General features: G+C 39.0%; 1 protein-coding gene across 12 annotated transcripts in view; it reads left to right on the forward strand.

The window, feature by feature from the left end:
* Window positions 1-27,197, forward strand: part of RARB (retinoic acid receptor beta) — a 1,227,259-nt gene that overhangs the window by 28,887 nt on the left and 1,171,175 nt on the right. For 8 of the 12 annotated variants that reach the window (XM_081521064.1, XM_081521065.1, XM_081521068.1 and 5 more), the window contains exon 2: window positions 1,488-1,571. The exons of 3 other annotated variants lie outside the window; for them this stretch is intronic. The gene's annotated coding sequence lies outside the window, so the exon portion shown is untranslated. Of the gene's footprint in view, window positions 1-1,487; window positions 1,596-27,197 lie in introns of all 12 variants that reach the window. One more of the 12 variants, XM_081521062.1, reaches the window with a different exon arrangement.

Here is a 27,197-nt window from a genome sequence, read left to right on the forward strand (position 1 = left end):
CTGTGAAATAGGGCACCTGTGGTTATGTCTGTGGGTATTTCTTCTTGTATTGCTATCTGTGTTTTTGACTTCTGTAGCAGAGAGATTAACATTGTATTCGGATTTAATTAAATTCTCCTGTTGCTGTTGATTCTCCTGTGTTTGTTGATTATAAGATCCACTTCTAAAGATGACTTGAAATAGGTTTCCAAGGTATATGCAAAGGTGATAAAAAAAAAAGTTAAAGTCAGAGAACTGAAGCAGAGGGAGAATTCAAATAGGAAAATAGAATAAACCTAAGACTGACAACAGTGAACAAAATGCATGTAGACAAGACCCATTCCTTGTTAGGCACAGACCATGAATTTCCCTCTATTTCTTTTGGTATTTTAAAGAAAAAACATCATTGATTTCCAGAAGTCAAAAAATCAGTTACCAGGTGATATAGGCACTTCCCAGGTGGCACTAGTGGTAAAGAACCTGCCTGCCAGTTCAGAAGACCTAAGAATCACTGGTTTGATCCCTGGGTCGGGAAGATCCCCTGGGGGAGGGCATGGCAACCCACTCCAGTCTTCTTGCCTGGAGAATCCCGTGGACAGAGGAGCTTGTGGGCTACAGTCCATAGGGTCGCACAGAGTCAGACACAAGTGAAGCGACTTAGCACTCACGCACATAAAAATATGGAAGTTTGCCTGTGGATCTTCACGAAAGCATCTTCATTAAGAAATGGAGTGAAAAACTTCCTTACTAAAAAAAAAAAAAGGAAATACCACAGGGATTCCCTGGTGGCTCAGTGATAAAGAATCTGCCTGTCAATGCAGGAGCTGTGGGTTTGATCCCTAGTCAGGGGTGATCCCACATACCTCGGGGCAGCTAAGCTCCTGTGCCGGAACTGTGGAGCCTGTGCTCTGTAACAAGAGAAGCCTGCGCAAGGAGAAACACACTCATGGCAACTGGAGAAAGCCCAGCACAGCCAAAAATAAAGAAAAAAAGAAAATTATTTAAACATTACACTTTGACTTTCCTTTAAAAAAAATACAACAGTGAGTCCATTGGATTACTTTTTCTTACATCTTTACCATAGTCCAACTGTGTTAGCGCAAAGCATAATTTAGTAAGAGTGTTATACTAGGAGTCTAAATTAAGAAAATTCTAGAAAACCCTTCTACATATTTATTTAAAAATATGTGAATTTTTCATTCTCTGTGAGGTTATAATAAATCTACCAATATTTGCAGTTTACAAAATACTTTCCTTCATATGCGTTCTCTACCAAGGCAACTTTCCAGTGGGTGTTATCATTATCATCATCTTTTTAACTCAGAGAATCATACATATTAAATAATTCACACAAGATATCCTAGCCAAGAAATGGGAAACCAATGTTGGAATAAAGAATCTTTAATTCTAGATTTTGTCTTCTTAACAACTTACCAGTCTCCATTCAGCTACATCTGGGTGACCAAGAAAATGCTAACACACAGATGTTTATCCCTTTTAACTTTCAGTAAACTCTGAAGAGCATAAAGTGGACCCGGTAGAGGCTGATGGAATATGTCTGGCTCTGACTGTGTACAACCATCCGAGTCAAGGTATCGAATACGTCCGGCAGCCCAGTAGGTTCTTTTGTGCCCTTTCTTGGTCAGCGTTTATTCTCCCAGCGGCAACCAATGATCTGGCTTATATTATTATCAGCTTGATCAGGTCTTATGTAAATAGATACATACTAATCATACTGTGTATACTCTTCCATGTCTGGCTTTTTTTGCTCATAAAAATGTCTGTGGGATTCACTTATAATGTTGTGTATATCATTGCTGGGTCTTCTTTTTTAAAAAACAGCTTTATTGACATTTTTTCTGCAAAGGATGCAATTCATCCATTTAAAGTACACAGTTCAGCATTTTCTAGTATATTCAAAGAGTTATGCAACTATCACCAAAATCTAATTTTAAACATTTTTAACATCATCAAAGAAATCCCATACACATCAGCAGTCATTCCCCATTCTCCTCCCAAACCTGCCAAGCCCCCAAAAACCATGAATCTATCTACTTTCCATCTCTATAGATATGCCCATTCTGCATATTTCAATAAAATGGATTTACATAGAATGTTGTCCTTTGTGATTGGCTTTTTTCACTTACCATCATGCTTTCAAGATTCATCCTTATTGTGGCATAATATCAGTTCAGTTCAGTTCAGACCCTCAATCGTGTCCAACACTTTGCAGCCCCATGGACTGCAGCACGCCACACCTCCCTGTCCATCACCAGCTCCTGGAGTTTGCTCAAACTCGTGTCATTGAGTTAGTGATGCCATCCAACCATCTCATCCTCTGTCGTCCCCTTCTCCTCCCTCCTTCAATCTTTCTCAGCATCAGGGTCTTTTCCAATGAGTCAGTTCTTCACATCAGGTGGCCAAAGTATTGGAGCTTCAGCTTCAGCATCAGTCCTTCCAATGAATATTCAGGACTAATCTCCTTTAGGATGGACTGGTTAGATCTCTTTGCAGTCCAAGGGACTCTCAAGAGTCTTCTCCAACACCACAGTTCAAAAGCATCAATTCTTCAGTGCTCAGCTTTCTTTATAGTCCAGCTCTCACATCCATACATGACTACTGGAAAAACCATAGCTTTGACTAGATGGACCTTTGTTGGCAAAATAATGTCTCTGCTTTTTAATATGCTGTCTCGCTTTTGTCAGTTTTTCTTCCAAGCAGCAAGTGTCTTTTAATTTCATGGCTGCAGTCACCATCTGCAGTGATTTTGGAGCCCCCCCCAAATAAAGTCTGTCATTGTTTCCGTTGTTTCCCCATCTATTTGCCATGAAGTGATGGGATAGGATGCCATGATCTTAGTTTTCTGAATGTTGAGTTTTAAGCCAACTTTTTCATTCTGTTTCAGTTTCATCAAGAGGCTCTTCAGTTCTTTGCTTTCTGCCATAAGGGTGGTGTCATCTGTATATCTGAGGTTATTGATATTTCTCCTGGCAATCTTGATTCCAGGTTGTGCTTCATCCAGTCCAGCATTTCTCGTGATGTACTCTGCATATGAGTTAAATAAGGACATTAGACGGGTAATAAAGAAGATTTAGAGTAAGGGGAAGAGGATATTTAGCTTTAAAAAGCATAGTCAATAGACTTTGTTTTTCTAACAAAGTGTCAAAAGTAAACATTGGAATCATTTCTTAAGAGTGAGAGAGTCTGACTTAGTAGTCATTTATAGACACAGTTTAAAGAGAAATATCAGACTAGCTTCCTTTCTACCTGCCTAGTTTTAGAGATCAATACTTTCCTTTATAAGCTAAGTCTCATCCAAACCTAGTCTTTAATGTTGGATTAAAAGTAGTTAAAAGACCAAGCAGTTTAACCTAAATGTAAAGGAATAAGTTTAAAGAACTAGTTTAAAGACTGTTTTTCCACATTGCTCCTCTTCACTGATGAAAAGGGTTGGAAATAATGAAAGAAAAAAAATTTACTGGAAAAATTAACTCAAGAATAGATGTGAGGTTAAAATTTTCATGCTTGAACAAAATCCTGCCTGTTTGAGGGAACCTTGAACAGGTTATCCAAAATCTTTCTTTGCATGGGGAGATAATGAAAAAAACATTAAAATGTCTTTTAAACTTCAACTAAAAATAGGTAAAACTATACATTTCCACTTTGGCAGGATTTCAGCTCTTAATGAGAAGTGAAAATGAAGCCAAATTTGAACAAAAATTGTTAAGTGTATTTAAAGTTTGAGTAATTTATTTTGTGAGAACTTTATAGAACATTTTGATTTAGTGTTTTTGAATACAGATGATGGATTAAAGTTCCTTCTTTTAAAAGTCAACGTAGTTAATGATTTGAAAATTTAAAAGGTTCTTCTAGAACAAATCATCTCACAATTTGTATGGAAATATAAGAAACCTCGAATAGCCAAAGCAATCTTGAGGAAGAAGAATGGAACTGGAGGAATCAACCTGCCTGACTTCAGGCTCTACTACAAAGCCACAGTCATCAAGACAGTATGGTACTGGCACAAAGATAGAAATATAGATCAATGGAACAAAATAGAAAGCCCAGAGATAAACCCATGCACATATGGACACCTTATCTTCGACAAAGGAGGCAAGAATATACAATGGAGAAAAGACAATCTCTTTAACAAGTGGTGCTGGGAAAACTGGTCAACCACTTGTAAAAGAATGAAACTAGAACACTTCCTAACACCGTACACAAAAATAAACTCAAAATGGATTAAAGATCTAAACATAAGACCAGAAACTATAAAACTCCTAGAGGAAAACATAGGCAAAACACTCTCTGACATAAATCACAGCAGGATCCTCCATGACCCACCTCCCAGAATATTGGAAATAAAAGCAAAAATAAACAAATGGGACCTAATTAAACTTAAAAGCTTTTGCACAACAAAGGAAACTATAAGCAAGGTGAAAAGACAGCCTTCAGATTGGGAGAAAATAATAGCAAATGAAGCAACAGACAAACAATTAATCTCAAAAATATACAAGCAACTTCTGCAGCTGAATTCCAGAAAAATAAACGACCCAATCAAAAAATGGGCCAAAGAACTAAACAGACATTTCTCCAAAGAAGACATACAGATGGCTAACAAACACATGAAAAGATGCTCAACATCACTCATTATTAGAGAAATGCAAATCAAAACCACAATGAGGTATCATTTCACACCAGTCAGAATGGCTGCTATCCAAAAGTCTACAAGCAATAAATGCTGGAGAGGGTGTGGAGAAAAGGGAACCCTCTTACACTGTTGGTGGGAATGCAAACTAGTACAGCCACTATGGAGAACAGTGTGGAGATTCCTTAAAAAACTGGGAATAGAACTGCCATATGACCCAGCAATCCCACTGCTGGGCATATACACCGAGGAAACCAGAATTGAAAGAGACACGTGTACCCCAATGTTCATCGCAGCACTGTTTACAATAGCCAGGACATGGAAGCAACCTAGATGTCCATCAGCAGACGAATGGATAAGGAAGCTGTGGTACATATACACAATGGAATATTACTCAGCCATTAAAAAAATACATTTGAATCGGTTCTACTGAGATGGATGAAACTGGAGCCCATTATACAGAGTGAAGTAAGCCAGAAAGAAAAACAACAATACAGTATACTAATGCATATATACGGAATTTGAAAGATGGTAACGATAACCCTATATGCGAGTCAGAATAAGAGACACAGATGCATGGAACAATTTTATGGACTCTGAGGGAGAAGGTGAGGGTGGGACGTTCTGGGAGAATAGCATTGAAACATGTATATTATCATATGTGAAACAGAACACCATTCCATGTTCGATACATGAGACAAGGGCTCAGGGCCGGGGCAATGGGATGACCCAGAGGGATGGGATGGGGAGGGAGGTGGGTGGGGGGTCCAGGAAGGGGAACACATGTAAACCCATGGCTGATTCATGTCAATGTATGGCAAAAACTATTACAATATTGTAAAGTAATTAGCCCCCAACTAAAATAAATAAATTTATAAAATAAAATAAAAAAAAAAAAAAATAACTTCGATGCCATTTTCATCCCTGTTTCTCACAATAAAAAATCTTAAGAATTTTCAAAAAAAAAAAAAAAAAGAAAATTTAAAAGGTTCTTGAATTAAGGGCACTGTTTTTTATTATTGTCATTTATATTTGTTTACTTGAAATATTTTTCTACCCTTCTTTTCCTAACCTTTTTTTGTTTGTTTGGTTGGTTATTTTAGTGTCAGTATTTATGGCTTTTCCAATATGGTGAGTCCTCCTCATTTTTCTAACAGCTTCTCTGGCTCTTTGTTGCATCTGGAGCTGGTAGACTCCTGGCTCTGAAATCCAGTGTCTGGACCCTGACGTCCATTTCTCTCTCTCACTGTTACCCTAACAGGACCTGCCCTTCTCCTCTCCCACTGAGAAACCTTTCCTCCGTCATCTTCCACCCCTCCCTTGCTTACCTGAGCCTTGCTGCTTCTCTGGAGTATTGCAATAGCTATACAGAAATAGTTTCTCCTTTGACTTTCTGGCTTTTGAGCTTTGCTAATTTCCAATTTCTGGTGAAAAACAAAATCAGTTCCATCAGCTATGCTTCTCAAAGCTGAGTTTCTTGGGAGAAGGTGACAGAACAGTTATGATTGGCTGAGTATCCCAAGAGGGTAAATCAGTTTCTCCTGATCGCCTCCTGTCTAGAGAGCCTCCATGTTTTCATGGAGCCATGACCTATTCGACAATTATTTCTCCTCCTCCTCCTTATTTTCCAAGAGGGGTAACTCCTATCTCAAGTCCTGATTCCCACCTGGGCGCCTTCTGTCTGCTTTTCTCAAGTAAGAAGTTTCTTCGTCCTCTCTTACCTAAAACCCCTTCCCTTATCCTCCCACGCTTTCCCTTCTGTCTCTGTTCCTCTATCATTCTGTCAGTTTTGAGTTCCTCTATAAGCACTTTTGGTCTCATCTGCATGTTTTGAACCCTGCTCCACCCTTACTTTTCTTTCGTGGTCAGCTTCTTGAATTCACCTACTCCTTTATCTAAGGAGATATTCCTTTCTCTAAGCCAATGATTCCCAATGGGGAGTGACCTGTTCTGCCAGGAGATGTTGGGCAATGAGTGGAGGTGTGTTTGTTTCCCAGCCTGTGGCGTGGGGTGTTATTGTCTCCTATTGACTAGAGACCAGGGACCCTGTTCAACATTCTACAATGTCCAGGGCAGGTGCCCCTGGCAAAGAACTACCCAGCCCAAAATATCATTAGGGCCATAGTGGAAGAACCTTGCTCTAAGCCTAATTCAAACCAAATTTTGCCCCTCCAGGAAACTGAAATGCTGTTTATGACCGTGTTTACCTCTTTGAGTTTTTCCTTCCTCTGTCTCCTACTGTTTTCACAATCTTCTAGAATGAAAGTCAACGCTTGTTGGCTTAGTTTCCTTAATTTCCACTCATATCACTGAATAACACATGATGATGATGAAAATTATGACTCATCCAAAATTGTTAAGATCTTTAACAGAATCAGTTTTCCCCTGAGCTCATCACAATGACCTTGGAAGTGAATGAAGCAGCTGGGAACACTTTTCTCATTCCACTTGTGACTTGATTATTAGCCACAGAAGCCTATGACCTTGAACTTAGATGCATATTTAAACTTGTCTAAGTATGGTAGATAAAAAATTATCCTTGCTGATTTTTGTATTGAGAAACACCAGGTGATAGCTATTTGAAGTGAACATTATTAAAGATGTATCTGAAGTCCAATCGCATAACTTTTTACAATATATGCATATTTGCCAGAAATAATAGAATCAAGTAAAAAATAGATTGCTTATATAGATAGGATGAGATCTGTAAAGCTTTACTGTGGGTGTGATTCCCCATCACGAGGCTGTGGTGCCTTTGAAAACATCAATGGATATGGCACCATTCAAGGAGACACCTTGTCCAAAACATTTGCTTCTCTGTCTTCTCAGAGTGTTTAGTAGGATATTTTTAACACACACACAAAACAACACATTTCTAGTAAAATAGAAAATAACCTTAACTTCTTCCTGTATTCTGTAACTAGCACAGACAGTTTAAGGAGTTACTTGGAATCTCTCAAGTCAGAATTGAATTATTTTCCTTCTTGGAGGAAAAGTAATGAAATATCATAAGGGAAAATCTTGGGTAAAATTTTTCATCATAGTGATGGAGAGTAACTTGCAAGGTTGAATTATTCAACATATTTAAAAGAAATGTTCAGCTTGCCATTTCCTTCTCCAGGGCATCTTCCTAACCCAGAGATCGATGTAGGGTCTCCTGCATTGGCAGGTGGATTCTTTACCACTGTACCACCTGGGAAGCCCATATCCAATAACTACTCTTACACAAATCAAATTATGAAAATACAGCTTGTGAAGAGTGTGGCTCGGAGTTTAGACTTTTTACAACATTTAATGAAGATACTAAATTAGTTTTTTTTTAAATTAATGATCAATTTATTATTTTTTCAATGGAAAAGGCATTTAAGAGTATTCCCTAAAGGAAATAAAGAGACTCACAAGGGATTCAGAGACTTCCTCTGTCCTTCTTATGACCCAAGTGACTTTAAGTCTCACCAAGAGAGTATCTAGTGAAATTTCTATCAGGAAAAGCCTGAACATGAACCACCAAACTCTATAAAATTAATTTCATTTTTTTCTAAATTGAAAATCAATATAATAGCCAATTATACAGGTAGAAAGTAACTTTAGACAAGGAACCTGACTGGGTTAGTATCAAGATTTTGAGAATAGAGAAGGAAATAGTTCAAGAATAGGAGCAGAGCTCTAATATTACTACTAATAGCATTAATATTAGTAGATTCAGATTTTTTCCTGCATATAGAAATGATTTAATTCACAGTGTCTTCTGTGAAATTGACACATAACTCTTTTCAGGCATTTGTTCAGAAATTGAGAATATCTATAGTGAAATCAAAATATCTATTATGAATGCCCTTATGCCAAGTAGTATAGTTATTTAACAAGGAACAATAAAATTTACTAATGACAACTTCAGCTCTCTCTAAATTATTCATTTTTTAAAAAAATTCAGCATCAAGAAGATAAAAAAAGAAAAATAAAGAACTTATATAGAATTCTTGTTTGACAGTGATTGGAAACCAGTGACTGGAAGCACTTCGTATAGTGTGTCCTACAGAGGGCTTTTTAAACTTTATTTTTTGGTTGGTTTTAAAGCTCTTCACCCCCTCCAGGCTACCTAAGGAAACACAAGTGTCAAACTGCTGTTTAAGTACTTTCCTAACTGGAGGAAGAACATTTGAAGTGAGAGTTGCATTTTTAATAGATTAAACTATATCTTATTTCAAATTTTAGGAACGAATCCTCTCATTGTTCATCTGGGGTATAAATTTTTTTCCTGTCCCTTCCTTAAACTTTTCAGGTAAATCCTCTAAGGGTGCCATCCTGACTTATAGATGCTAAGTAAGAAAAGTTAGCTAACACATACTCCACTAATAAATCACAGTCTCCTTGCACTGTGCTCCCAAACTGTGTTTTCCTCCGGAAACACCTTCCATTGTCCCCTGCCAATGCAGGAGAGAGACATGGGTTCAATTCCTGGGTCGGGAAGATCCCCTGGAGATGGGCATGGCAGCCCACTCCAGTATTCTTGCCTGGAAAATCCCATGGACAGAGGAGCCTGGCAGGCTGCAGTCCATAGTGTCACACAGAGTCAGACACAACTGAAGTGACTTAGCATGCATGCAGACAGGGTTAAGAAAAACCAAAAAAGATATGGGAAGCATCAAGATTTGATCTCTGGTTCCAGGACCAGAGATCAAGTTGCCAAGTTTTGCTGGATCATAGAGAAAGCTAGGGAATTCCAGGAAAACATCTGCCTCTGTTTCATTGACTACGCCAAAGCCTTTGACTGTGTGGATCATCATAAAGCTCTTAAAGAGATGGGAATACAAGACCATCTTACCTGTCTCCTGAGAAACCTGTATGTGCGTCAAGAAGCAACAGTTAGAACCCTGTATGAAACAACAGATTGATTCAAGATCGAGAAAGGAATACAACAGGGCTGTCTGCCATCACCCTGTCTGTTTAATTCATGTGCTGAGCACATCATGAGAGGTGCTGGGCTGAATGAGTTACAAGCTGGAATCAAGATAGGAGGGAGACACATCAACAACTCAGATGTGTAGATGATATCACTCAAACGACAGAAAGTGAAGAGGAACTAAAGAGCCTCTTGATGAGGGTGAAGGAGCAGAGTGAAAGAGCCAGCTTAAAACTGAATATTTAAAAAACTAAGATGGTGGCATCAGCCCTATTACTTCATGGCAAATAGAAGGGAAAAGGTGGAAGCGGCGACAGAGCCCCTCTTCTTGTCTCTAAAACCACAGCGGACGGTGACTGCAGCCATGGAATCAGAAGACATTGCTTCTTGGCAGGAAAGCAATGACAAACCTAGACAGTGTGTTGAAAAACAGAGATACTACTCTGCTGACAAAGGTCCGTAAAGCCAAGGCTGTGGTCTTCCCCGTGGTCACACATGGTTGTGAGAGCTGGACAGTAAAGAAGGCAGAGCTCTGAAGAATAGATGCCTTCGAACTGTGGTGTTGGAGAAGAGTCCTGAGAGTCCCTTGGACTGCAAGGAGATCAAATCAGTCAACCTTAAGGGAAATCAGCCCTGAATAGTCATTGTAAGGACTGATGCTGAAGCTGAAACTCCAGTATTTGGTCATCTGATGTGAACAGCTGACTCATTGGAAAAGTCCCTGATGCTGGGAAAGATTGAAGGCAGAAGGAGAAGGGGACGACAGAGGATGAGATGGTTGATGGCATCACCGACTCAATGGACATGAGTTTGAGTGGACTCTGGGAGTTGGTGATGGACAGGGAGGCCTGGCGTGCTACAGTCCATGGGATCACAAAGAGATGGACCTGACTGGGCGATTGAACAACAACAGCAGCAGCATCAAGATACTAGCAGGAGCTGGAAGCCGACCCGACCTGGGCGATCAGAGGAAGCTGGTAGGGACCAGGGAGGCAAGCCTCGTGAGGTGGCTCCCAGTGTCAGAAGACATGCTTTCTCAGCTCTGGTGTCAGCTGGCCTGCTGCTCGGACAGGGGGGTCTGAAGCAGTGTGGGAAACTGGTGGAGAGTGTAGGGAGAAGCCACAGCGATTCCCTCTGTCTTCTTGAGGCTGCAGTTCCCTCTGGGTGGGCCCTCCTGGCCCCAGCTCCCCACTGGGGGGCTGCCCCTCCCCCACGCTGCAGGGTCTGTCTCATGCAGGTCTCACTGCACCCCGGTGCTCTTCAGCTCTTCCGTCACTTTTGAAACCAGCCCACGGCTTTCATCTTCTCTAATTTTAAAAATGAAAAATTGTTTGTCTTTCCCTGTTGGAACTTGATAGATACTTTATATGTTTAATTGCTATTTCGAGCAAATGTCTTATTTTCCCTTGTACTATTTGTAGTCTGTATCATTATCTATTTGGTTATTGCTGGTGTAGAGGACTGACTTGAATTTTTAAATTTTTTATACAATTTTTAAAGGTTACTTTCCATTTACATTTATTATAAATATTGGCCATGTTCTCTGTGTTGTACAATGATCCTTGATCCTATCTTACAGCTGATAGTTTGCACCTCCCCTTCCCCTCCGTTATATTTTTCCTCCTCTGGTAAGCACTAGTCTGTCATCTGTATCTGTGAGTCTGCTTCTTTTTTTGTTATATTCACTAGTACTCTGTTATATTTTTCAGATTCCTCATGTAAGTGATACCATACAGTACTTGTCTTTCTCTATCTGACTTATCTCGCTTAACATAATGCCCTCTAAGTCCATCTGTGTTGCTGCAGATGGCAAGATGTCATTCTTTTTTATGGCTGAGTACTATTCCATTGTATACAGGTACCACTTCTTTACCGTTCATCTGCAGGTGGACACCTAGGTTGCTTCCACGTCTTGGCTGCTGTAAATAGAGCTGCTGTGAACAGTGGAGTGCATGTATCTTTTCAAATCAGTATTTCTGTGTTTTTGGATATATACCCAGGAGTGGAATTTCTGGGTCCTACGGTAGTTCTATTTTAGATTTTTGAGAAACCACTGTACTATTTTCCACAGTAGCTGCGCCAATTTATGTTCCCATTAACAGTATAAAAGAGTTGGAAAAATGACATTATATCTACCAACCTGGCTGTACTCTGTTATTAATTTAAATACTTGTTGATTCATCTGTGTTTTCAATAGAAATAATCATCTGAGAAATAATGCTTACACTTATTTCTTTTGCTTTGCCTATACCATTGGATAAGACTTTAGTCCTATATTTGATAGTTGTGGTAATAGCATTGTTTTTTTATTACCATCTTAATTAAAATGTGTCTATGGTTTTTCCATTTTGGTATAATGCTTGTTACAGTTTTAAAAATATATAGATATTTACAAATTTAGGAAATTTCTATCTATTTCTAGTTTTTTGGGTGTTTTAATAAAAAATTGATAATAAGCATTTACCATTACTTTTTAGCACCTGTTGAAATAAGCATGTAATTTTCCTTCTTTAATTCCTTACTATGGTGCAATGGTATATTGCATTCATAGATTTCCTGATATGAAACATTCTTGCATTACTGGAATAAATCCTACTTATTCATAACTTTCTTTTTATAATACTGTTGATCACATTAGCCAGAAGGTTTTATCATCTATTTAATTAACTTTGGTTCTATGTTCATAAGTGAATAGAATGTTTAATTATCTTGTCAGCATCCTATCTTATTAAAGTTTTCAAAATTCTAGCTTTTGACTTTATTAATCTTTATGATTCTTCTGGTGTGTTTTTATTTATCATTTAATTTATTTTTAATTATTGCCTTCCTTCTAGTGTCATTGGGTTTTCCTTGCTGTTCTTTTCCCAACATCCTTCATTGTTAATTTTTTTAAATAGTATTTTGTTTTCTGCTGTATGCATTTACAGCTATTAATTTCCCACTGCATATCATTTTAGCCATGACATAAACCTTTTTATTAAATGTTTACATAGTTCTCCACCTCTTAGTGATTTTAGATTTCCCTTAGGATTTTTTCCTTTGAAGGGGCTATTTAGGAACAAATTATTTCATTTCTATACATTCATATGGATTTTAAAGTTATTATTCTGTTATTGTTCTCCAATTTTTCCCTAATGTCCAGATAATACAATAGGTAAGATATCAATCTTTTAAATTTAATTTTTCTAGCTTAATGAGGTATTATTGGCAAGGAAATTGTTTATGCTTAGTTGTACAATGTGATTTTTAAAGGCATACAACATGATTTAATGTATGTATGTATTGTGAAATGATTGCCACAATCAAGTTAATTGGCACATCCATGACCTCATATAGTTACCGTTTTTTGTTGTTGAAGTATAATTGACCTAAAACACTATATTAGTTTCGGGTGTACAGTGCAGTGATTCAATATTTCTATACATTACAAAATGATCACCATGATATGCCTGGTTACCATGTGTCACCAGTTATTACAATGTGATTGACTATATCCCTCATGCGGTACATTTCATTTCAGTGACTATTTTGTAATGGGGATTGTGTACCCCTTAATTTCTCTCACCTATTTCACTCATCCCTTTCATGTCCTGATATTAATTTTTTTAATTTACTGAGGTTTTCATTTTGTTACGGGATATAGTTAATTTTGTGAGTGTTCTCTATTACAAGAAATCTGTGTTCTCTCTTGGGTGTCAATTTTTATATAGACCTATAAATTAGTTTTTATAGCAATTTCCCCCACTTTTTGCTGTTTAATTTATCTGGTCTGAGAGAGACATGTTGAAATCTTCAATGCCAGTGGCAATTGCTGTTGTATCTATTTTTCCTGTTCTTTCTCTCAGTTGTTGCTCTATATTTTTTGAGTCTATATTCTTAGGTGCATATGTTCATGCTTTTCCTTTTTCTACTACATATTTTTGTTCTTTATCTTTTATGCTTTGACCTTTATTTTGTCTAATATTAACATTGCTGCTCAGGCTTTCGTTTGACTTGCGTTCTGCTTTATTAATCTTGATGTTATAAAGGTACTCTCCTACACTGGTTCTAACATTTGTGAAGTTCTGCCTTTTACATGTAAATCATCAACCCATCTGGCATTGATTTTTATATGTAGTGTGATATAGGGACCTAATTTCACATTTTCTCCACCGAGTCAGCCATCTACTTTTTTCGTCACTCATCTGAAATGTCAGCTCTATTTAATAACATGCTTCCATATACATGTTGTACTGGTTCTGGGATTCCTATTCACTTCTATTTGTCTATCTTTGCACCAAATACATTGGTATTACTTACTAGTTTTATAGTGAGTCTTACTATCACATGCAGCAAGTCCTCCTTGTTTTTTTTCCCTCCTGAATGTTTTTTGTATCTTGATCCTTTGTTCTGCCATATACGTTTTAGAAGAAGCTTGTTGAACTATAGAAAATCTTGTGGCCTCCTTTTTGGAATGCCTCAGACTAACACGTTGACAGTATTGCATCTTGTGTTCATGCACATGACTGTTTTCCTCATGCGTTGTGGTACTCTGTAATGTTATTCACTAAATTTCTATAATTCTTTGCATACCAGGGATCACTTAGGGTACTGAGCTGGAGTCTGTTCCTGCCATCAACGCCTAATTCTTTGTAGGGCTAAAGTGATAAATACACAACAAGATAACCCCCTGTATACAATGTGCCTTAGTCAGCTTGAGCTGCCCTAACAAATATCATAGACTGGGTGGCTTAACAACAAAAGCTTGTTTCCTTTCAGTTTTTGGAGGCTGCAAGTTCAAGACAGAGGTGCCAGCTGATTCGATTTCTGGTGAAAGCTCTCTTCCTAGTTTGTGAACCACTGCCTTCTTATGCTGTCCTGTGGTGGCAGGGAGAGAAGGAAGGAGGGGAGGGAGGGAGAGAGAAAAAGAGCTCTCCGATGTCTCTTCCTAAAAGGACACGAATCCTCTGGGATCACAGCCCCTCTCTTATGATCTCATTTAAACTGAATTACCTCCATAAAAGCCCTGTCTTCAAATGTAACCACAGTGGACTCTGGGGCTTCCACATATGGATTCAGGGAACACAATTCAGGTCACAGCATCCCAGGCTCTTCCCCTGGTAGCTCTTTGCTCCTTGGGTCTAGAGATAAAAGGCAGAACGGCCTGCTCAGCCACAACGCTCCCCCCACCCCAGCTGAACTCCTTCTTGTCCTCACCCTACCACGTTGTGGCAGCTCACATTTCAGTGTGGTTGTGAAAGTGTTTGAAGGGTATTCCTTTGGAAACCCAGAAATGCAGGACAGGGCAGGAGAATTTTGCTTATTTTTCTTATTGCTCCAGGCCCAGTGGGGAAAAGTGGAAAATGGATGATGTATTCATGCCACTCTTTCTACTCTTTAGCAGGAAGAGATTGCTCTCTCTCATGGGGCAAAGCATCAGTTGATCACACTCTGGTTTTTCCCCATCCAGTTCCATCAGCTTTATAGTTGGGAACTTCTTCCAGATGCTGGCCTTAAAGCAGTTATATTCATTTTCAGCATTGTTGTAAGCTTTTCTAACTTCAAAGATATTTAGTTGGAAGGCGAAGAGGCTAGCTCAACACCCTTTTAAGTGGAAATGCCCAAATTTACCAGTTTTCATATGAAGTAAATTTATGTTTTTTGGCCACACACAAAAAAATCTCAAAACAAAACACCCAGGATACTGGGTGTTGAAATAGGAATTTTTATGAGTGTTTAAATAAAATCCATATTTTCAATCATAGCTTTTTTTTTTTTTTCTTTTTTGTGGGCATGTCATCAGTACTGTGAAAATTCTACAGGCCAAATAAATGAAGAGAAATCTGCCAGAATCACAAATGATATTGAAATGGGTTTGGATGTGTCTCAAGATTTCAGTGTTTTTCTCTATTTATCTCAAGAGGACAAGAGTTCTGTTAAATGCTTTCTGGATAGCGAACTCCTTTGTGGTTTTGATCAACAGAAATCCTTCTTCAATTACATATGATATTATGTGATGGCAATCTATTACAAAATTATTATTTCCATAGTTTCCAGTGTTGATAATAAACAATTTATACAAATGTATTTTATCTTTCATATTTTAAAGACTGAGATAGTGTTTCTTTAAACTGGAAAAACTCCATGTTTTTAGGGCTCGAAATTTTTCTTGATAAACTCTTGCAGTGAGGGAGGACTTGCCTTACTGTAATGACCTATGGTGGACTTCCTGGTGGCTCAGCTGTAAAGAATCCACCTGCAGTGCAGAGCGGCAGGAGACTCGAGTTCAATCCCTGGGTCTGGAAGATCCCTCGGAGGAGAGCATGGCAATCCACTCTAGTATGCTTGCCTGGAGAATCCCATGGACAGAGAATCCTGGTGGACTACAGTCCACAGGGTTGCAAAGAGTCGGACATGACTGAAGCAACTTAGCACACAAGCACGCAATGATATATAGTATAGTGTTTTAAGAACAAAGACTTAGGAATCAGGGACTTCTGTTTAACCTTGAGTGAGTAATTAAAGCTTTCTAAATTTTAGTGTTGTAATACATAAAATGTAAATTATAATAAAACCTACCTTAGAGTGTTCACTCGATATTTTCAAGACTTATTTAGCATAGCGGTTGCCATAAACAAACATTCCTTAAAAGCTGGCTACTGTTAAGTATTACTGTCCTTGTGAAAAAAGATTAAATGAAATTTTCTACTTTTTATCTTCTAAAATAGCATTTTCCAAGCCAAATGATAGTATATACTAATAACATTTCTACACACTGGAGCTCATAAGTGAGGGGAAAAAAACCAAAGCTTAACTAGTTTTGCTGAAGGATGTCTTGGAAGGGACTTAGAAAATCATAAAATATGCCTGCTCCTTGAAATCTTAGAGGAAGATTGCCAAATCACATTGTGATCATGTTATATTTCCTGTATTGAGAAGAAAAGTACATACAGCATTTGGATATGGGAACCAAAAGCCACTTCTTTGTATTTTCCATCTTAAACCAATAAGAAAAAACACGATACAAGCTTTTGTTAAAGAGAAGTCAGAATTTTGTCCTTCCAGCAATTTTAAAGATCACGTTTCCATCTCAAACATCTAGTTTCGACCTCAAATGACTACATGGAGGAATTATTCTGTAGAGGTACCTACTCTCCCTGTGCTAATCCATTCTTCCAAGAGCAGCATTCTGATGCCTGATTTATTTTTCTTCTGCGCGGGTCTCCTGACTGGAGAAGCAGGGGCCAAGGCCCTGGGAGAGACCCGCGCTGGAGGACACTCTGTGCTGTGAAGGAAAGCTGCGTGAAGACCACTGCCGGCAAGGCTCCTCTCTTCCGCTGCCTTGTGAGTAGGTGCCTGCACCCAGCCCTCTCCATCCGAAGTTGATTAATGATCCTCAGTGGCCATTTGATTATGCCCGCAGGGATATTACGGCTACTCAAGTGAAAGTAGCTCAGTCGTGTCCTAATCTTTGCGACGCCATGGACTATCCAGTTCATGGAGTTCTCCAGCCCAGAATACTGGAATGGGTAGCCTTTCCCTTCTCCAGGGGATTTTCCCAACCCAGGGATTGAACCCAGGTCTCACGTATTACAGGCAGATTCTTTACCAGCTGAGCCACTAGGGACGCCAAAGAATACTGGAGTGGGTAGCCTATCCATTCTCCAGTGGATCTTCCCAACCCAGGAATCGAACCAGGGTCCCCTGCATTGCAGGCAGATTCTTTACCAACTGAGCTATCAGGGAAGCCCACCTCTACCAAAAGGGTTTATTAAATTATTCCTATCGATCACATATACTATTGTTCTAGTTAGCTGTTGCTATGTAACAAATTACCTCAAAACTGAAAACAATGACCCCACTTTTTTTTCATGACTTTTATGAGTCAGAAATTTAGGCAGGACTGAGTGAGCTGACTCTTATTTAAAAATATTTATTTATTTATTTATTTGGCTGCCTTGGGTCTTAGTTGTGGCACATGCACTCTTCATGTTGAGGTTCTGGGTCTCTCTGGTTGTGATGCATAGACTTAGATGCTCCATGGCATGTAGGGGCTTAATTCCCCAACCAGAAGTCAAACCCACATCCCCTAAATATAGGGATAATATAAGGTGGATTCTTAACCACTGGATCAGCAGGGAAGTTTCTGAGCTGATACTTGACTGGAGTCACTTGGTGGCCTTGAGGGTCTAAGAATGCCAGCTGCCTTAGCAGAGTGGTATAAAGCCCTCCACGTGGTCACTACGGTAGGGTAGATGGACTTCTTACATACTTGATGGCTTCCTCAGAATGAATGTTCTGAGACAAGAAGACAGAAAGAGGAAGACTCCTGACCCAGTCCCTGAAGTCACCGAGGATTATTTCTACCTCACTTTATTAGTAAAAAGCGGGCCACGGGCCCAGTCCAGATCTAAAGAAAGGGTGGATGAATATACAAGATCATGAACCCGGAGGACACAGTTCACTAGCTGTCTTTAGAAACTAGTGTCTCTGAGAGGAGTTGGATGAAAACACTTGTTTCAATCCTGCCGTAATTCCAGTGATGCTTTTGCAGCCCTTATCAGTTGGCACCTTGGAAACCTCCTGGTTGGCCTCCTCCTCACTCAGGCTCTCTTCATGCCGATAGCCTATACCGGGTGCTTCAGGGTATGTTGACAGTCTTCTCGATGGGAACTTGGTTAACCTGAGTTCAAGAGTCTGATTGCCATGTGTGACCGATCAAGAATCTAAATTCACACACTGAAGCTCATGCCGATAGCCTATACCGGGTGCTTCAGGGTATGTTGACAGTCTTCTCGATGGGAAGTTGGTTAACCTGAGTTCAAGAGTCTGATTGCCATGTGTGACCGATCAAGAATCTAAATTCACACACTGAAGCTCAGATCACCTGCTGCACTCCCACTTCAGTAGAAATCTGGTTGGAATTCTCAGCTGGCGCAGTTCTTCATGATACAGCTCTGACCCCATGTTTAATGTACAACACCACTTCAGTTTTATACATCCCTGTAACTCAGATCTTAAAAAACTGTTGCACAACATCTGCTGATACTTCTGTCAGTGCTATTTATTATTGAAATACTCCTCTTCCTGCTTCTGCCCTTCCTCCTACAGTTTAGTCAACTGGAAATCAAGTGATCCTTTAAAAATCCCGCAGACTATGACACTTCTCTACTTGGAGTCCATTGGTGTCTACTCTTCTTACTTAAGTAAAATCCAGAGTTCTTACAATGATTTATGATGCCCGATGTGATGTACACTTGCTTTTTCCCTCCCTGTTCTTAATATATTTGTTCACTCGTCCGTTCACTCAACAAGTATGTACTTAGTGCCTACTGCGTGCTAGACACTGTCTCATGTGCAGAGAATAAGGGACCAAAGGGAAGAAAGACGCTTGTCTTTGTGGAGTTCCGCCACTCCCGCTTACGATTCTCTATCCACAGTGGTCTCCTTGCTGTTCCTGAAGCATCTGATGCATCTTCCCATCTCTGGGCTTTGTGTCCATTGCGCTCTCTGTTTGGGAATGCTCTCCTCCCAAACATTCACACAGCTTGCTCCCTCACTTCATTTATGTTCAAGCATCACTTCCACAGAATCTGTTTCTTGACTGTTCTATAGGAAATAGTGGCTATCCCTATACCATATCATCTTACCCCTCTTAGTGATATTTATCGCCATATGGTAAGCTGTCTATTTGATTGTTGCATCTTATCTGCCTCTTTCCAGACTAGAACGGAAATTCTATATGGAGAGAGCTCAGCTGTGTTTAACTCTGTCCGAATCACCGTGGGCATTCAAAAAGTGCTTGCTGAATACATTTTCGGATTCAATAATATGAATTCTGTTAACAAAAAACCAAATGGCTTTTCAATTATTACAAGTCCCCTCAGTCAGTCAGTTTAGTTGCTCAGTCGTGTCCGACTCTTTGTGACCCACAGACGGCAGCACGCAGGGCCTCCCTGCCTGTCACCACCTCCCTGAGCTTGCTCAGACTCAAGTCCACCGAGTCAGTGATGCCATCCAGGCATCTCATCCTCTGTTGTCCCCTACTTGTTGGGATTTTTAATTTATCTAGGCCATTTAGCTGCAGATGAGATTGCATTCGTGATATGAATATCTTCTCTCAAGGTTAAATATTTACCGGCATGGCATGTGTGCTGAGTCTCTTTAGTCATGTCAGACTCTTTGCAACCATATGGACTGTAGCCCACCAGGCTCCTCTGTCCATGGGATTCTCCAGGCAAGAATACGGGAGTGGGTTGCCATGCCCTCCTCCAGGGAATCTTCCTGACCCAGGGATTGAACCTGTGTCTCTTGTATATCCTTCAATGGCAGGCAGATTCTTTATCACTAGTGCCACCTGAGAAGCCCAAATATTTACCTATAGTAGCATAAAAAGGTAGCTTAAGCCTTACTCCATGGTTGTACAGACCAGTTTAAAGCCTCATTTGTGTTTCATTAAGATAAAATATATGGGAGAAGATCTTGAGTCATCTTTAAATTATCCATATTTTCATATTCATGCATAATGCTTACTCCCAATTTATTTTGCTAGGCAATAAAGCAGCAAATGTTGGTTTATTTTAATTAAAAAGCTACTCAAATTAAACCAACACCATTTAAAGTTCCATTACATAAAATGGACCATCATACATTACGTAGTAACTTCAGCGATACAAATACAATGAACTGAATAGAATTAAAAAAAATTTGTCAGTGCAGTTCCTTAAACTGATTGAGTTACCCACTAAATACCTCTTATTTGTCATCAGAGACTTTAGATACTGCCTCGGTAGGCCATGCTGCATGTATAGACAGATTTCTTTGTTACTGAAAATTTTTCTTTATTCTTTCTTTTTTCATTTGTTTGTTTTTAAAGATCTTTATTTTATATTGGATCATCAGTTCAGTCGCTCAGTCGTGTCCAACTCTTTGCGACCCCATGGATTGCAGCACGCCAGGCATCTCTGTCCATCACCAACTCCTCATAGCCAATTAATAATGTTGTGATAGCTTCACCTGCACAGCAGAGTAACTCAGCCATACTTATACATGTATCCATTCTCCCCCAAACCCCCTCCCACCCAGGCTGCCACATAACTTGGAGCAGAGTTCCCTGTGCCACACAGTAGGTCCTTGTTAGTTAACCATTTTAAATACAGCAGTGTGTACATAGTTAAGGAGTTTGGGAATCAACATTTATGTAGACAGATTTATTTCAATCTTTTCTATCTTTAAAGTTACACAGGATTTTGAGCTATTTTGACAATATTAACTCAAAAAGGGGGGAAAAAGTTATAATGAATACTGAGTTCTTTTGGTAGATCTGAAGCAATATTAAGTAAATTATCATCGTTACTCATGAAGGAAATATTAATATCATTGATAATTTCACACAGGAGCCAGCAAATCCAGGTTTCAGGACAGACCTGCCTACCGCTTATTTTTGTTCAGTCTGAGACCTAACAGTGTTTTGTTTTTTTTTTTTTTAAATGACTGGAAAAAAATCAAATGGAGCACATTTCATGACACGTGTACATTATATGAAATTCAAATTTCAGCATCTGTAAATAAAGTTTCATTGGATACAGTCTCAACTGCTTATTTACACATTGTCTATGGTGGCTCAGATGGTAAGGGATTTGCCTGCAATGTGGTAGACCTGGGTTTGATCCCTGGGTCAGGAAGATCCCCTGGAGAAGGGAATGGCTACCCATTCCAGTATTCTTGCCTGGAGAGCTCTGTGGACAGAGGGGCCTGGTGGGCTAAAATCCATGGCATCCCAAAGAGTCGGACACGACTGAGTAACTGACGCTTTCACTTTTGTGGCAACTTTCATGTAAAGTTGAATAGTGTCAAGAGGGATTGTTTGACCCCAATTCTCAAAATAGGAACTGTCTGTACTTTTTCAGAAAAAACTTTGCTGACTCTGGTTTAGTATGCTGATTTCTCTACTTTTCTCAGTAGAACATATACATCAAAATTAAGTGACGAAAAGCCAAATGCAGACTTGCCGTCTCACCCTTGGACAGTCCTGCTCCGTGGCTGTGGAGCAGTTCCAGGCTGCACTGAGTCCATAGCATTGGGGTGGGGACTCCCTGGCCCACTGCACATGTCCTTCTAGTGAGGCCCAGGTGGGGTTATTTCCTCGTTCACTGTGTCTCATTCATTCTTCGCATTATTGTAAAGGACATTTCCCAAAGGCAGCCTCTCTCATTAGTAATGACAGCACACATTTTTCTCAGGGTTTATTTTATTTACATCTTTAGAGTATTTTTAGTTACGCGCTTGTGTTAATACTGTAATTTAAATAGGGTAATGATTTAAAGAAACAAAATCCATAAAGTGATAGTACAGATTTAACTACTTGCCATGTAGAACAGATTGTGTCAATATTCATAAGCAAAACTATCACTAGCTTCCATTAATTTAGATTTGAAGTGAAGATGGTGCTCAATCATGAATTACGTCTGGAGAAAAAACAGGACTGGGTTCATGTTATGAATAAGAAATGGATATCTGTATTTCAGTGCATTACACAGAAGCACATATTAATCTTTCACTCCTTATCAGGTCTAAGTAGCAAGTTTTGATCTGAATCCTTTAACACAAAATTAGTGATGTGATAGGAACCTGAGAAATCCTCACAGACTGGGCTTCTTTTCAGTCTCTCTTTCTGGGTCTGTTTATTAATAATGTAACTGGAACTCATCTGTCTCACAAAGACAGTTATACTTTATAACGTCATTGTTATTTTGTTTATCAAGAGGCTTACTTTTAGAGTAAAAAATGTTTTCTTAGTGATGCTGCATATAAGCAATAGATAAATGTTAACTCCATATGATTTGTATGACTTTTTAAATAAAGGGAGAGAAAGTATACACTAACTTGCCATCTTGTTCTAAACTTGAGCTAGAAGAATACTCATTTCAGTTCTGTAGGTTTGTTTTATTTTGAGGGAAACTTTTTTATAATTGACAATTTCTTGGAGATAATTGTAGATTCACATACAGCAGTAGGGAATTATAGAATGATAATTCTATATAGAATTTCTTGGAGATAATTGTAGATTCACATACAGCAGTAGGGAATTATAGAATGAACTTGTGCACCTTTTATTAATTTTTTCTCCTAATGAAAATATTTTGCAAAACTCTAGTTAAATATCATAACCTGGATATTGATATGGCTATGGCCCACCTGCCTTACTTAGATTCCTCAACTTGTACTTGGATTCTTTATGTGTATGTTTACTTCTGTACAATTTTATTATGTATATAAAGTTACTCCTGCTGTTTTAGTACTGCTTAAATTCATGTTTGCCTGATACCTTTTACTATTTTTTAAAAATTTCAACTGACCTATATTGAATTTGAAGTGAGTTTTTTGTAAACGGCATAAATTTGGGTTATTTTTTGAATCAACCATTTACTCTCTCTTTTTTGGTTGATGTATTTAAGTAATTTACATCCCACTACTTAGTGATATGATAGAATTGCCCAGTGTTTTATGTACCTTTTTTTCCCTCTTTGGTTTGTTTCCTGTAGTTCCCATTCCCATGCTTCTCTTTTCTTGCCTTCTTATAAGTAACTTGAACATATTTAGAATTACATTTTTTAATGTCTATTTACAGTGTTTTTGGGTGTCTTTGTGGAGCTTTCAGAAGGGCTGCTCTGGGTACAATATGATACATATGTGATTGATAACAGCTACTGGTATCAACATTCTACCAGTGGGAAAGACATATGGGAAGCTCACTTGCATTTAGGTTCATTTTCCTTCCTTCCTTTTAAATATCATTACATTAAATATCAGGTGGTTTGTGTATTTTGTTTTAATCATCAAATATAATTCATAAAATTCATGAAATAAATGATAGCTTACTGTACATACCTATATTTCTTGCTTCTGATGAAGAAGAAAATTTTGTTCATTTTCTAATTTCAGTTTTGTTTGAAGAATGTCCTTTGATCTATAAGATAGATCTGCTAATAACAAAATATTTTAATTTTTTTTTCTTCTGAGAATGTCATTATTTCCCCTTATTCATGAAGGATAGTTTTGCCGTGTGGCGGGTTGAATGGTGGTCCTCACAAGGTATGTTTATGTCCTAATACCCAGGATCTGTGAATGTTGCCCAATTTGGAAAAAAACGTTTTGCAGATTATTAATAATTAAGGTAAGCACTGTGAGATGAAATCATTCAACTGAAACCTACCTTCAATGACAATTATTCTTGTAAGAGACAGAATAGGGACAGAGAGACAAATGTGAAGACAGAGGAAGAGACTGCAGCTTAGGAACGCCTGGAGCCAGAAATTGGGAGAAGCAAAGAATGAATTATTCTCTAAAACTCAGAGGCTGTACAGCCTTATCTATGCCTTGATTTTGGCCTTCTCCCCTTCAGAATTGCAAGGGATAAGTTTCTGTTGTTGTAAACCACTCAGTTTAATACAGCTTCCCTAGTAAGCTAATATAGCCAAATAAAAATTTTGTAGTTGACGGTTCTTAATTTCACTGTATGGAAATTGTTGCAGCACTTCCTTCTGGCTTCCATGGGCTCAGATGAGAGATCTGTTGTTATTCAAATAGGCATTTCTCTATTGATAATATGTTGCTTCCAGCTGCTTTTAAGATTTTTTCCCCTTGTTTTTAGTTTTCAGAAATTTAATAATGATGTCTTGGCATGGATTTCTTTGGGAAAGAAATCTTATTTCAGATTTGCTCAACTTCTGGAATCTATAGGTTTGTGACTTTCACCAAGTTAGAAAAGATTTCAGTCTTTTTTTGGATATTTTTTCACCTTCACTCTCTTTCTCTTTTCCTTCTTGAACTCTGAGGATGCAAATGTTGAATATTTTCTTATTGACCCACAGATTCCTAGGTTCTCTTCATTTTTTTTTTTTTCAGTTTTTTTTTATGTTGTCAGATTGCAAAAATTCAGGGTTTTTTTGTCCACAAATCCATAGATTCTATTCTGTGTTGTCTCTGCTCCACTATTATATCCATGCAGATTTTAAAAAAAATTGTTATTGTGTTTTTCAGTTCTATAATTTACAGTTGATACTTTTTAAAATAACTTCTCTTTCTTGGATGATAGTTTCTAATTTTTTATTCAGGCCAAGAAAATTTGTACCTGAATGTGGAAGCATTTTTATGTCAGCTGCTTTAAAACCCTTGTCAGATTATCCCAGCATCCAGTTTATCTCAGTGTTGGCATCAATTGACTGTCATTTCTCATTCAAGTTGCAATTTTCTTGTTTCTTGGTATGACAAATAATTTTATTTTATTGTATCCTGGTCATTTTGTCTATTATGTCAAGAAACTCTGGGTCCTACTAAACTCTTCTAATTTAGCATGCAGTCACTCTGTTTAGGTTTATCTGTAGAGCTCGCCTACATTTGTGGGCTGTGGTCCCAGTGACAGTTTAATTTTTAAAGAGTTTGCAGTATTATTTTGGTCTTCTGGCTTATCTGGTGCCGCTGGGACCCCCTGCACCCCTACTGATTCTGCCTAAGGAGTGGGAAAGGTTTCTCCATCCTGCGCCACGCCACGAGGTTTCTCTTAGTAGGGGGTGGAGTTCAGGTTCATATCAAAGAGGCTTCCCTGGCCAGGCTCCTGCAGTGATAGCATTAAAATCCCTGCTGTGGGAGATGCAGAACATTTCTCAGGCCAGGAGCTTGTAGTAGGATCTCCCCTAATGGTGCCCACTGGTCACCCCTGTGTGTCTGGGTAGGGCAGGGAGTCTCAGGCCTGGGGAGACAGTGAGACTTCTGGCGAGGCTTGTTGTGATGAGACCCATCTTTGAGCTGCTGGACGCCCTCAGCATCTTTTGGCAGTGGGAGGTAAGGCCCCCCCAGAGAGGAGAGCACTCGTCCTGGCCACTGATTGTGAGTGGAGCTCTCAACCAGTTCCCAGCTCTAGAGGGGCCGGAGGTTCAGCTGGTGTTGTCAGAGGGTCTTTGACCCTCAGGAGGAATAAGCCTACCTAGACTGTCTTCATGTGCTAGTTTGAGGTCAGAAATGTTGAGCCTGCATCATCTTTGTCTGGGTGGAGGAATGTGAGACATGCTGCTGATGTGTTTTTCCTCCAGGTTCTGGGATCCCAAACCGGTTTGCCTTCTTCTTGTCACCTTTTAGAGTTCTGCTTTTGTTGCCTCTTTCTGTTATTTTCAGAGTTTATAATTTTACTAGGCAGGGAGGAGCAGAGAGAAATGACTTTACGACATCTTGCTTGGACCCAAAGTTTTAGGTAAACATTTAATTCAAATGTACTGTGTGTGCAAAGAAGGAATACCTAATGTTCTAGTTGAATTTTATCCTCCAAAAAGATTCTTAAAAGCCTAACCCCCAGTGCTTCAGAATGTGACCTTATTTGGAAATAGGTTTGTTGCAGTTATAATTACTTACGATGAGGTCCTACAGGAGTAGGGTGAGCCCTTAATCCGGTATGAGTGGGGTCACTGAGAAGAGGAGAAGAGACACAGAGATACACGTTCGGGGAGACCATTATGTGACTACACGGGCAGAGATTACAGTGCTGTAGCTGCATGTCAAAGGATGCCGCGGACGCCAGTGAAGCATGAGGGAGTACGGCCCTGCCAACACCTTGACCTGAGATTCCAGCCTCCAGAACTGTGAGACGATTCATTTCTCTGGTTTTAAGTCACCCAGTCTGTGGTACTTTGTTACAGCAGCTCCAGAAACCTAATACACTCTATATTTTAAAAATCCCATCTGGCGAGAGGAAAGATGGTCCGTTATGAAACTGAACTACTGATGGATCACAGAAGTATCACATATTTTCCAAGCCTATAACCAAATTAATTGCTACCAGCCATGAACAATTATTTTTAGAGGTGGGAACACAGAACTGTAAGCCTTCCGCATGCTTCTTTTGATAACATTTTCTATTTGGACACCTACTCACCGTAATGTATGGTTAGAGACAAAGACTTCATTGCTGCCTGGAAACCTGGTTCATCTCTTGTTGAATCCTTTTCCATTTTCCTATGTTTTTTCCCTAAGTGTCTTTTATGCTCTGCAAATTATTAGTTTATCCTCTTTCAAGCAAACTGATTCCAGATGACTTGTCTTCCTACTCATTTTATAAAACAGAAGATTCATAAAATGAATCCCTTCAACTCTTCTCTTATCATCTTCAAGGAAGAGTTCAAATCGGCATTGCATCTCCTCCCACATCTTTGTGCAAATATATGTTTTTGAAGATAAAACTCTGCTAGCCCCTCTGGAGGGAAAGTGTTGGGTAGTGGAAAAAACATAATTTAGGTGTACTTACTGGTATTTCTGGACATCTGGATTTTTTAAATTCATAAATGAAAGGATTTTCTTAAGGTTTACTTCCAATCCTAGCATCTAGAACCAGTTTCAAGAGACCACTCGTGGCAAAGGACAGGCTGTGCAGGAAGATCTGTCCAAAAGAATCATGCAGTCAGAGACCAGCTCCTTCCATTACTTACCCTGCTTTTTGTGCTAAGCAATGAGCAAAAGGGGATCAAGATGGAACCAGGAGTGTCTGGAGAGCCAGTCCACATGACACAGGGGAAGTGTGTGCAAATGAAGGGCAAGAAATAAGGACTCGGTATCAGGCGGTTTCATAGTCATATTCTTTTCTTTTTTAATGGTTGTTTTATGTGTTTGGCTGTGTTAGGTCTTAGTTGGAGCATGCAG

The sequence above is a fragment of the Giraffa tippelskirchi genome, chromosome 8, assembly GCF_054371585.1.
Source record: "Giraffa tippelskirchi isolate mGirTip1 chromosome 8, T2T-mGirTip1v1.2.pri, whole genome shotgun sequence".
Classification (NCBI taxonomy): domain Eukaryota; kingdom Metazoa; phylum Chordata; class Mammalia; order Artiodactyla; family Giraffidae; genus Giraffa; species Giraffa tippelskirchi.